The following is an 11,923-nucleotide window of genomic DNA, read 5'->3' as shown; positions in this document are numbered from 1 at the left end:
ACCTCCCACAGTCTCTTCCAGCTCTTACCATCAGGAAGACTGTACCGGAGCATCAGAGCCCGCTCCGCCAGACTGCTGAACAGCTTTTTCCCCCAGGCTGTGAAAAAAGTCCTGAACTCAAGTCACCCCGCCCTCCTCTGAAACCCCTCACACACCCCCAACCTTACCACATGACAGAAAACTGTCTGAAACATATTTTTTGTTTTTTTAAATTCTCCTCTATGCGCACTAGACACTTTTCGCACTCACTGCTGTGTGTACATAATCCCACAAAAGACTCAAATATGTGTTTACATGCTTGTGTACTACAAATCATCTTGCACTGTTCCCCAGGCAGCTGCTTGACTTACGATGTTTCTCTTTGCACATGTACAGTATTATGTGAAGCATTTGTATAGTCTATATATTTTTTTCCTTTTCAGTCTATGTATAAGTAAACATTTATAGTATATTCATATTCAAAATCTGTCAGTAGGTTAGTTGTGTGCATACGTACAGTGTTTATGTGTAGCATTTGTATAGTTTGTATTTATTTAGCTTATGTATAGGTAAACATTTATATATAGCATATTTATAGTCAAACTCTGTCAGTAGGTTAGTTGTGTATAGGTTTATTCTGTTTTACTTCATAGTTGTATGTCTGTATTTATGTAGCACCGTGGTCCTGTGAGGCATGACATTTCGTTCCACTGTATGTCCACACATGTAGCAGAGTGACAATAAAGCTCAACTTGAACTTGAACTTGAAGTAAAGAGTCATTGTTTTTGAAATGAGCCATATACTTTTTGCACGTAGTCCTCATTAATCTGTACATTAAACTCACCTTAAGAGCTGGTCTCGTGCATGTTTCTATGAATAAAACTGAAAAAGCAGCGCAGTAAAATGCAAAATGGCTTTCTGTGTGACCAGCCCACATTTTTTTTATAATTCATTCCTAATCATATACAGTATTTTGTCATGTTGATCAAAATATAAAATGGATCAAATGTACTGACTCAAATTTATTGGTAGGCTACTAACATAATATACTTTTGTTGAAGATTATTTTTGTCCCCAAACACTTTATCCTGTATGTAAGTTTATTTTCATGTCATCAGTTTACTCTTACACAACTGCTGCACATTTACACTTGCCCTGTTAAACAAGGTTGTCCTGCACTAATTGAACACACAATCAAACACAACACAACTAAAGTAGACAAACTCTTACCTTTGTGTAGGCATATCAATTTGAAGAGGTCATCAAGCTTTGTCTGGCAATTCTCAGGATGACCTGATGTGGATCATGCAGAAGGTAAGAGATTATTATTCACATCAAAACTTAAAAAAACAAAAAACAAAAAAAACTAATAACTTATAATCTAAATTATTTGGAACTATTCAGAAACTAAAATTGTTGTACCATGATACCTGCTCTTACAAAACTCAGGAACTGATTACAGTCCTTACATGAAAATGAACATACAGACTCTATTCAAACAGTTTGTTGGATCATTTCAGTCTTGTGTGTGTTAGGATCTGTTGGTTTGGACTGATTGGTCAGCAGTGATGACATAATTATCAATAACAGCAATGATCAACCATGAAAACAAAGGACACTTATTTGTTGTGTTGTGGATGTATGAGTGTGTGTGTGTGTGTGTGTGTGTGTAAGGGAAGTTTTGCATTTTCCCTAAAAAACTATGAAAAACACACCCACACCCTTCAACACTAATGATGCTTCTGTTGTAAGATGACACACACCTACTGTAATCAGATCTGGAAAACATTCACATTCATCTGGCATAAAATATATTTTGATTTCTTCAACCGTCTCATTCATTGTGACTTCATAATTATTCCCCTGTTTTGTTATGTTGAAACTATATGTTGTGCATTGTCCTGAAACTAAAGAGAACATTTATAATTGTCAATAAATAAATAAATAAAATAAAAAAGCTTTTTAAAGAGTTTGGTATGTGAGAGTGATTTATAAATTAAATATAGTTTTACCGTGAGAAGAGATGTTTAGTTTGACATTCATTATGTCAACATTCTGATTATGATTATCGCCATATGATAGACATGTCAGATTTATAGCTGAAAAAAAAAAATGAACTCAATGAGTTTGTCAGTCATCACAAGTGTTTTCAGATAATAAATATACAGTATCACACAGTCATGTTAGCAGTATATTTCACATCTACCTGGAACTGTTGAGCTACTTGTGTTCCAGAAACACTGATCTGTTGAATTGACTTGGATGTTGACTTTCACATTGTTTGAGCTGGCTGAACAAAGAAAGACAACATTAAGGATAATATGTTACAATGTATGGTATGATATAAAACACTGTATTAGATGTCAAAATTTAGATGCCCATAGCCATTGATCTGTTTTTAATCGTGTTTTTTTTTTATTTATTTTTTTATTGTTTTCTATTGGGCATCAAACAACATATTAATTGGCATTAATTTCTCTTTAAGTTAATGAAAGCAGTTTTTTAAAGCAACATACCTGTTCTTATCCGGCACGGAGCACAACAGATGATCATCAGCCACAGCAAATTCTGCTTTTGTCGAGACATGATTCCCAGAGACAGCGGCCTGTTAGAGAAACACATTTAATTTTGCTTTCTTCAGACAGAGCTAATAATTCTTTAATCATTTTCTTATTACATTCTTGAGCTAAAGTCCACAGTCCAAGAGTTGAGAGAGTTTGATGCGTCCACATATGAAGCTGTTTGGTTTTGGGAATAATGTTTATTAATTGTATTTTATTTTTATTCATGCAAATCATGTTTATTTGGGCTATAACTGAGCATCTCATTATCTGCTAACATTGAAGACCAGTTTATCAAGTCACCTTTGTTCACAGAGAACTATATATAAATATAGAAAACAAACATTTAATAATAGTAGACACAATTTGAAGATGCTAATGAAAAAATAACTTTCATTAATTGATTTCTGACAGGATTTAGATACAGAAAATGTCATGTTTTTATGTTTTGTTGGTGTGTTTGTGCACCTGTTTGTACAGTAAGTGACATTTGCTTTGATATTTTGTGACCTAATGAATGACATTGGTGTATTTATAAGTGACTAAAGTGAATAAATGATTTTGCAGTCAGTCCATCATGATTAGTACAATTATATTTTATTAGTTTCATTAGAAACACATACTGAGAAATATAACAAAGAATCATAAGCAACATAAAACGATGGATTCACTGATTCTGAATGTTTTTTTTTTTTTTTTTGTATGTGTGTTTCCAGTAACCAAATATGTTTCACATCCGTGTGTGTGGATTTTCGTAAGCTGCTTTATAAAATGATCATGCAAATATCTCAATCCACAAGCGTGCGGACATTACTGTCATCCTGAAGATGTAAATTTGTTTTCTAAATAAGGTTCAGTGTTGTTTGAGTCGCTCTGACACACACATGATCACACATAGATGATTATAATGCTCAATAAATCTAACATCAGTCATTTCACATTATATTAGAGATTTGGAAGCACAATAAAATCCTTCTACAAGTTTTTAGTAACAATCAATAGATATTTGTCACTTATTTGAGTGATTTCAGTAAAATTGACTCTTTTTAGGGTCATTTTAGTCTAAGAGAAAGAAAGTAATCAGTTTAGAAATCATTCTGTGTTAATTAGTGATCCTTTTGTATTTATTTTTTTTGGTGTTAATTATTTTTTTAGTGATTGTTGTTGTGTTGTGTGTTGTTTGTGGTTGATATGAGAAATGACCCGCGACGTCATTGTGAATGTGATAGTAATACAGGAAGAGGAAAAACCCTGAAAAAAAGATCAGAGAAACTTATTTCAACTGATTCAAATACATTTCAGATATAATTAAAGTGTCCCTATTATGCCATTTCCAATATTGCCTTTCATGCAGTGTGTAATGTAGCTGTATATGAATGTAAACGATCTGCAAAGTTGTAAAGTGAGGTGAGGTGTTAAAAATTAGGTGATATTAAATGTATATTTTGAGAAAACAAAAGCGTTTTTTGACCTTGCATGCATGTAAACCTATTGTTGTAGACTCCCAAAACAATATTAGGAACCGTAAAAATTGCATAATGGGGCATTTTAAAGTCATTTGCATAATTTTTAAACTATCCAAAAATAATCCGACTTTTGGTCAAATGAAACATATTAGTGTAAGTACCATTATATCCTATTTTAATAAATAAAATAATTATTTAATAAAAATAAATATTAAATAAAATGTAAAAAAAATTATAAAAATATATAATTAAACATTAAAAATAATAAAATATAATAAGTAATTAAAAAAAATCATTAATAAATCAATTCAAATAATTTGCTGTAATATATAGGATGATACATGTGATTGTTTCTCACCCTGTAATGAGTTGAGCACAGTGAATATGTAATATGAGGGAATGATCATCGGTCCATAACTGAAGAACGCCACAGACCACGTCAGACCGAAGAGCAGGAACAAACTCAACACCATCATCAGCTGCTTTCTGAACGTCTTTCTCTTGCCGTCAGTTGCTTTTATGTTTCTGGCCTGAACAATCTTAGTTAAGATAGTGATGAAGATTCCTGTCGTGAAGATGAAAACTAAAGCATAGTAGCCGATGTTCACTGTGTAGTGAATGTAGGGATTTGTAATCCAGCACCTGTAATTAGAAAAGAATGAAGTATAATTAATAAGACAATCAGTAGAGATTCAAAAATGTACATTTACATTTAATGCACAAAACTTACATTCGTGAAATTTTTCCAGACGTTGCTTTTAGGATCACTGTTGTATATTCTCCTACAGAAGCAATAGCTATGACTATTGGAACGGGAAACGCTGAAAACACACAGAGACGAGGGGTATTATAGTTAAAAACATAAAAGTATACAACATAAGTAAACATGAAACCATAAAAGTATCTTGACAGTAGTTTATATGATTTCTGTGCAATATATATATATATATATATATATATATATATATATATATATATATATATATATATATATATATATATATATATATATATATATATATTTATTTATTTAGGGTTAACTTACAGTTGGACTAGATGGTTTATTTTAATAGATGTTTTGTTGCTCTAACTCACCCCAGCCCAACACGGTGATCTTCCTCATGTAGTTTGTGATGGAGACGTTCTGTCTGATGAGCCATAAGTACATATGAAGAGCTTGAATGAAGAACCAGGTGAATGAGGCCAGCATGGAGTAATGCAGGAGCAGCGCTATGAAGACGCACGCAGCGTTGTCTCCTGTGTTAGCGACGCTCTCGTTTGACAAAAACGAGACATTCAGTAGAGACAAAGCCACAAACATGTTCATCAAGATCTTCGTGGCCTGATTTGATTTGGCTTTCCTATTAAAACACAAAAATGAGTGTGTTTGCAACCACTGCAACTTTTTAACTTCAAGTAAAAAGCACTATGTGTTAAGATATTCTACCGTAGCAGGAAGTGTATGAATAAAGCGACGGCCAGAAAAAACATGGAGATGCCGCAGCCGATAGAAGTGATAAAAGTCAATGTTTCCAGATCCGGCACTGTGCTGTTTACAGTGATTCCAGATTGATTGATTTTGTGTTTGCAGTATGGAGGAGATTGGATGGTGGATTTTAAAACTTTTTTTTTTCAAATTCGATTTTGTTAGCAAGATCTTTAATTGTTAAATATATCACATATCAACAGTCGGCAGTTTGGTGGTTTGTGATTCATAAATTATTTGTCTGTCACTTTGCATACCATCGATATCAGATCTTTTTCCCGAAAGGCAAGCTCACACTATAGAACAATGAGACTACATGAATCACCATTGTGCTCTTTCTTGTCATCTATTGTCATCTCGTCATTAGTGTGCATGCTACACAACACAACACAACACAATGAGGTGCAAAAACCACAAGACATTCGGTCAAGCGGCAACACAACCAACAGCGGCAAAAAACTTTTCTCACATAAATTTACATGAGACGTTAGAGAGACGTTAATGCTCGCTGTCAAAGTCGTATGTGAAAAAAACAAAACAAAAAAGAAAATAAAGAAATACACATAGCTTGACTGCCCATGTCTGTTAATCGAAAACTGATGGTAAGTATATCACAATTAGGGCTGGGTGATATTATCACAATAAAAAAAAATCATATCAGTTGATAATCAATAATTATCACGATAAATAATAATTTGCTCCTAAGTGCAAGTCATAGAAATCAGACTGTTAATTGCAGTTTTAAGCTACTCTTTATGGTCAGAAAATGACATTTACACTTTTACAGTCATTTTTCCATAACAAAATAAATATCTTAATAGAAACATTTATTTTTCTTAGATTCTGCATGTTTTAATGTTTCAAATCATAAAACAGGTTTGTGTTCCTGACTTTGATGATGAGTAGGCCTATCTTCACCACAGTTTACAGTGCAGTCTGCAATATTATTTTTTTAAATAAAATAATAAAAAAAAATTAAATTAGTACATATATATTTTTGTCTTTTAGAAATGCACATTTGACAGTAACTTGAGTTGACAGTAGTAGTTGTTTGAGTTACGATGCAGATATACATTTATGCTCATTATCAAAAAAAGTAACATCTGAAAAAGAAAGTAATGTCATTTTTATATGGTGAAATTAAATTATTCTGTTTGAGGTTTATTTAAATTAACCATTGGTCTTCCATAGTACCTACATCTACGTGAGGTAGAACCACACTTTACGTAAAAATACATATGAATACTTATGAGATCATGTTGATTGCTCACACTACAAGATTATGTGGCGATAATGGAGGAGCAGTTTCAATACGCTGAGTTCAGTACAAGAAACAGCTGATCACTTTATGAATTAACAGCCTGTCTGTTCGTTTAGGCTACATCATATTTTTATATTGGCTAGTAGAAGTTCTGGATGGCCGGTAACTTAACAATTTAGTAGCCAAATTGGTCAAAGTCGGAGCCAGTCTGTAGATAAGAGTTGACATTTAATAGAAAATAGCGTAATGTGTGATGGTCCAGCCCGATCTCACGGCAATTCGTACATATTTTACGAGGTGGCTAATTCGTACGAATTCGTACGACCACACTCGTACAAATTCATACGATTTTTGCCAAATCGTACGTATTTTACGAGTTGCACATTCGTATGAATTTGTACGAATGACCTACACCAACCCCCGCCCCTAAACCTACCCGTCAGTGGGGTCTAGCCAAATCGTACGAGTGAGGTCGTACAAATTCGTACGAATTAGCCACCTCGTAAAATACGTACGAATTGGTCGTGAGATAGCGTTGGTTTCTAAACCTACCCGTCAGTGGTAAAAGGCATAGCCTATTGTTTTTGTCTGTCTCATGTCTCATAGCAAAAAGGTGCACATTTCTGTGTGAGTTTGTTGTGATCGGAACAACTTGAAATTCTGTTAGTGTGTGAATGATCCTCAGTCGTTTAGTGAATGAGGGACATTTTTCCTTTCTCACTATTTACAAAGTCGGTAAAGGCTGGAATACGTTACATGACTTTTCAAATCTGAACAGATTTTTAAAACACTAGGGATCATACACCAGGGCACGCAAAATCGCTAGCTCGATGTCCCAGGGCTATTATGTTTTCCAGTCGGGCTACCAAAATGAATCACCGTCCTGGGGTGCGTTTCCCGTACAACTACGTAACTCGCAGATTAACCACCATAGTACGATGCATCGTTATGGAAACGAACTCACGACTGTTTCCCGAAACCATCGTACCTGTGTCGCAGATCCATCGTTCAAACTACGTTGGTTTGAGCTGTCGTTCTTCTTCTTCTTCGCTCTAATGGCTGACTGGAGCCATGAGCACATACCGCCAACTACAGTAATTTGGTTTTATTTGATCTTTTCTTCGACTCGAATTACGCTTTTGAAATGACGTTACGTAGGAGTCGAGTAATAACGAATCATTTATTTGTTCTGCAATACATTATATACATATACACACAAAGTTAAAAGAGTTTAAAATGGGCTCTTTTCTGATCCCAATGTCTATAATTTCACAATTTCATATAAATACCATTTCTTATTTAATATTGATAGGCCTACATAAGCACGGTTGAAAAAAAAAATATGGGTTTTTAAAAAACTGTGATGTAATGACAACTGTTTCTGAGGAGGTGGAAAATAGTAAAGTCCAGCTATTTTCAAAGCTGAAAAAATACTGCATTAATATACTGACAAATATAAAATCTGGGCAGAAATCACTAAAAAATAATAAATAATGCTGGCTATGGATACGAACAAAGCCCAGAAGAAGAAAGGAATAAGTGGAGGGACTTCGCAAGGGTGACAAAACGGAGGGCTGTGGCACGTAAGAGGGAAGCAAACAAGACTGATGGGTAGGGCTGGGCGATATATCTAACGATATGATCATGCGCATCTAGTCAGTAAAGCCGGTTCCCTGATTAGCGCTAAATCGCCATCACCTGCTTTCAAATGGAGCGGCATTTAAACAGAGCCGTAGATCACTGACAAGGTACGCAATATCGCGTTCATTATCCCAGATGAATCGCCTTCGATAATGAACGCGATATTGCGTACCTTGTCAGTGATCTACGGCTCTGTCTATTAAATGCCGCTCCATTTGAAAGCAGGTGATGGCGATTTAGCGCTAATCAGGGAACCGGCTTTACTGACTAGATACGCATGATCATATCGTTAGATATATCGCCCAGCCCTACTGATGGGGTATCAATTCAGTTCCTCCTCTCCCTACACAGGAAGAAAAAGTTTTGGCCATCCTGGGGCCTGTTGCATTGGAAGGATCCTTTGAGGTATAGATACATGTGCATCAACCAGGCCTTTGCCTTCAAAGTTCAGGCCTTTAACATCAGGCCCTCTCCAGTTTGGCCCTTCAACATCAGGCCCCCTCCTACCTGGGCCTCTAACATCAGGCCCTCTCCAGTCTCAGCAAATCTTCAGTCAGCAAAACTGTGACAGCAGTAACACCTTTGCTGTTACAGCTTATGAAGAACATCCTGATTTCCCCCCAAACTCCTGAAGAAATCCAGCTGGCTAATCAACAGTATTGACAACATCTCCAGAGTTATTGGCATCACTTATGGCACCCTTATTCCCAGTGTCAAACCCTGTGGTAAATGAGCTCTTGTACATTTACAGGAAGGGATATCCAGCCATAAATGTTCAAATAGTGTGTGACCACAAGGGGATGTTCAATGACATTGCAGCAAAATGGCTTGGAAGCACACATGACTCTTTTGTGTGGGACACTTCTGCAGTTTGCAGGTGGCTGAAGAGGGTGGCTTTGGTGATAGCTGGCTGCTGGGAGACAGTGGATATCTTCTTCACCCATACCTCCTGTCACCTGTGCAGCATCCAGCAACCATTGCAGCTTAAACCATTTGTTTAATCTGACATAACATCTGTTAAATATTTTGTTTATTTGCCAATATGTCCCCTGCCCCGCAGACTTAAATGAACAAAAATAAAAAATACTTTTGAAAACAGTGTATATACTGTGTATGTACAACATGTGTGTGTGTGTGTGTATATATATATATATATATATATATATATATATATATATATATATACACACACACATTTGTAGAGAATATTCTATATTCTAATACTGTAAAAACTACAAAATCACTCATTTATACTGTAGGTACATTTTTGTTACTTTATTTGGGTACATTCATTTAAAACACTGTGATTTGAGTGTTAACATTTAATATAAGTGAAAACTTTTAACATACGGTTTTACCAATATTGTTATATGAGAAATAAGCGTTTATGTATGTTTTAAAATACTCACTTGACAAACTCACCTTTTCTTCGCACAAACGAAACTAAGGCTGTGTTCCAATCGGCATGATTAATGCTTTCAGAGGGCACTTCGAAGGGATAATAATTGCGAGGGCCATGCTGCTATATAGTTTCAAACTGAATTTGTGATAGATAAAAAATATTTAAATGTGAATTATGTAAGATCTAGGCACCACAACTTTCTTACAAATCACTCAGAGTGGATGGTGAAATCTTCAAAAGGAATAGGGCATAGGGTCGATAACTCTGAATAGAACACAGCCCAGGTGCGGCGCAATCAACGACGTCGACACAGTAAACTAACGACGACCTATGCCTCTAACCACAGGTGAAGAGCTGTCGTTCCAACGACACAAGTTTGCGATGCAGTTTGCGAATGTTCGTTTGAACTATGATTTCGGGAAACACCGAATCCTTGAACTACGTTGGGAACGACGGGAACTTGCGACCATAGTTGGCTAACGATGCTTTTGGGAAACGCACCCCTGGCTAGTTCATAATCAAAGAAAAAATGTCAGATAAAGTGACGTTGACAGCCGACAAAAGGGGGCGCTAATGCAATCTATTTTTGCTTATAAGAAACCGAAACTAACATGAAGGAGAGTGGTGGGCTCATGATAGCAAGCAAAACGCGTGAACATGAAGGTGGTTGTGAGAAGCTAAAAGAAAAAAAGCGAACAGTTACATCAAGTCAGTGTTAATTTTGTCAACGAAGACAAGGACGAAAAATATTCGTTAATGAACATTTTTTCTGTGACTAAGATGACGAGATAAAAACTATGATGAAATTTATGCCTTGTCTTCGTTAACAGGATGAGATGGGACTATAATGTTATTTGAGGCTACTGTCTTGTCCTTCGAAATGTGCGTCCCTGTCATTGGATTGCAATCGGATAAGGGGCGTTCGCATATCTAGTCTCAGTATGGCAGCTGCAGTGGATGGATAGACTACCAAAACGCGAACTAGTGATCTGAAACAATGGCCTCAGCACCCGTAGGGGTATGGATAAGGTGATCAGACGTCCCATTTTTCCCGGGAGTCACAATTCGTTGTTGATTAACTTAAAGTTATTGAAGGTGGGATAGGCGGAATCGCGCTGATAGAAGTGCTCTCTCTCTATCTCACGCATGTTCCACTTCTTCAGTTCTCATATACAGCGCGCGATCAGTTCTCAGAATACACACACAGCAGTCCAAATGTCTTTCGTTTAGAATATCTCATATCTCATTAGTCGCCTTCTATTGGTGGCTTTTGTTAAAACACTACATCCTAATGTAATATGTCTCAAAACACACTACAGGATACCATTATTTAATGGTTTTAATGGTTAAAAGTTGATGGTTTGTAGTGGTATTTGTAGTTGAAATCTTTAGAATTTCTGTGATGGTTTCTATTGGTTTTGTCAGCAGGGCCCCCATGGGTTTTGTGATGTTATTTGCCATAAATGCGACAGGATTGCTGTAATATTGAGAGATAGTAGCAACTGCTTGTAGTTGTGGTGGGCCTATTTGGGAGAAAACCCAGGGCCGTTTTTTACTCCCAGTCTGTCCCTGTATATATATATATATATCTAATATATATAGATATATATATATATATATATTATATATATATATATATATATAAACAGTAGGTAGACAACCAAAATGAGTAATGCCGCCGCGCAGGGCCGCGGCGTTAACTGCAAGTCAGTCGGGTGTTTAAACACTCATACAAATAAGTAAACAGTGGCGTGTATGGGAGATTTTAGAGAGAGCAAACAGGGAAAAGTAAAATGGACCCTTGTGTCTTGCAAAGTCAAACAGAGGCTATAACCCCCCCCCCTCCACCCCTTGTGCCTTACTTCTGGAAGCTTCTATGTGGGTCTGATTTACCAATTACATTCCAGCTGCTGGAAAATATTTGTCTTAGGAGTGGAGGCCAATTAATCCGTTAAGTAGACTGAACAAACACACAGACCTATGCGGTGAAGTGCTCAGCAAAACGGCTGAAGAGTTATCTGTTCAAAGACTTCCAGGGACAGAGTATGTTTGTGTTGGTGTTCTGCTGAGAAGTGCATCTTTTTAATGACTGGAAAATTCAAGCAAAATAGACATCCCTTGTCATC

At 36.0% G+C, this 11,923-nt stretch overlaps 1 long non-coding RNA gene across 1 annotated transcript; it reads right to left on the bottom strand.

Moving 5' to 3' along the window:
* Positions 1-1,998: 1,998 nt before the first annotated feature.
* LOC109058563 lies at positions 1,999-2,725 on the bottom strand. Its single transcript, XR_002012465.2, has 4 exons — positions 2,658-2,725; positions 2,497-2,585; positions 2,187-2,270; positions 1,999-2,079 (listed from the first exon to the last, which is right to left on the bottom strand). It is a non-coding gene; the product is annotated as an uncharacterized LOC109058563 (long non-coding RNA).
* Positions 2,726-11,923: the final 9,198 nt, after the last annotated feature.

The sequence above is a fragment of the Cyprinus carpio genome, chromosome A17, assembly GCF_018340385.1.
Source record: "Cyprinus carpio isolate SPL01 chromosome A17, ASM1834038v1, whole genome shotgun sequence".
NCBI classification, from domain to species: domain Eukaryota; kingdom Metazoa; phylum Chordata; class Actinopteri; order Cypriniformes; family Cyprinidae; genus Cyprinus; species Cyprinus carpio.
Note: the sequence above shows the minus strand (reverse complement) of the source record. Positions and strands in the feature narration are given on the sequence as shown.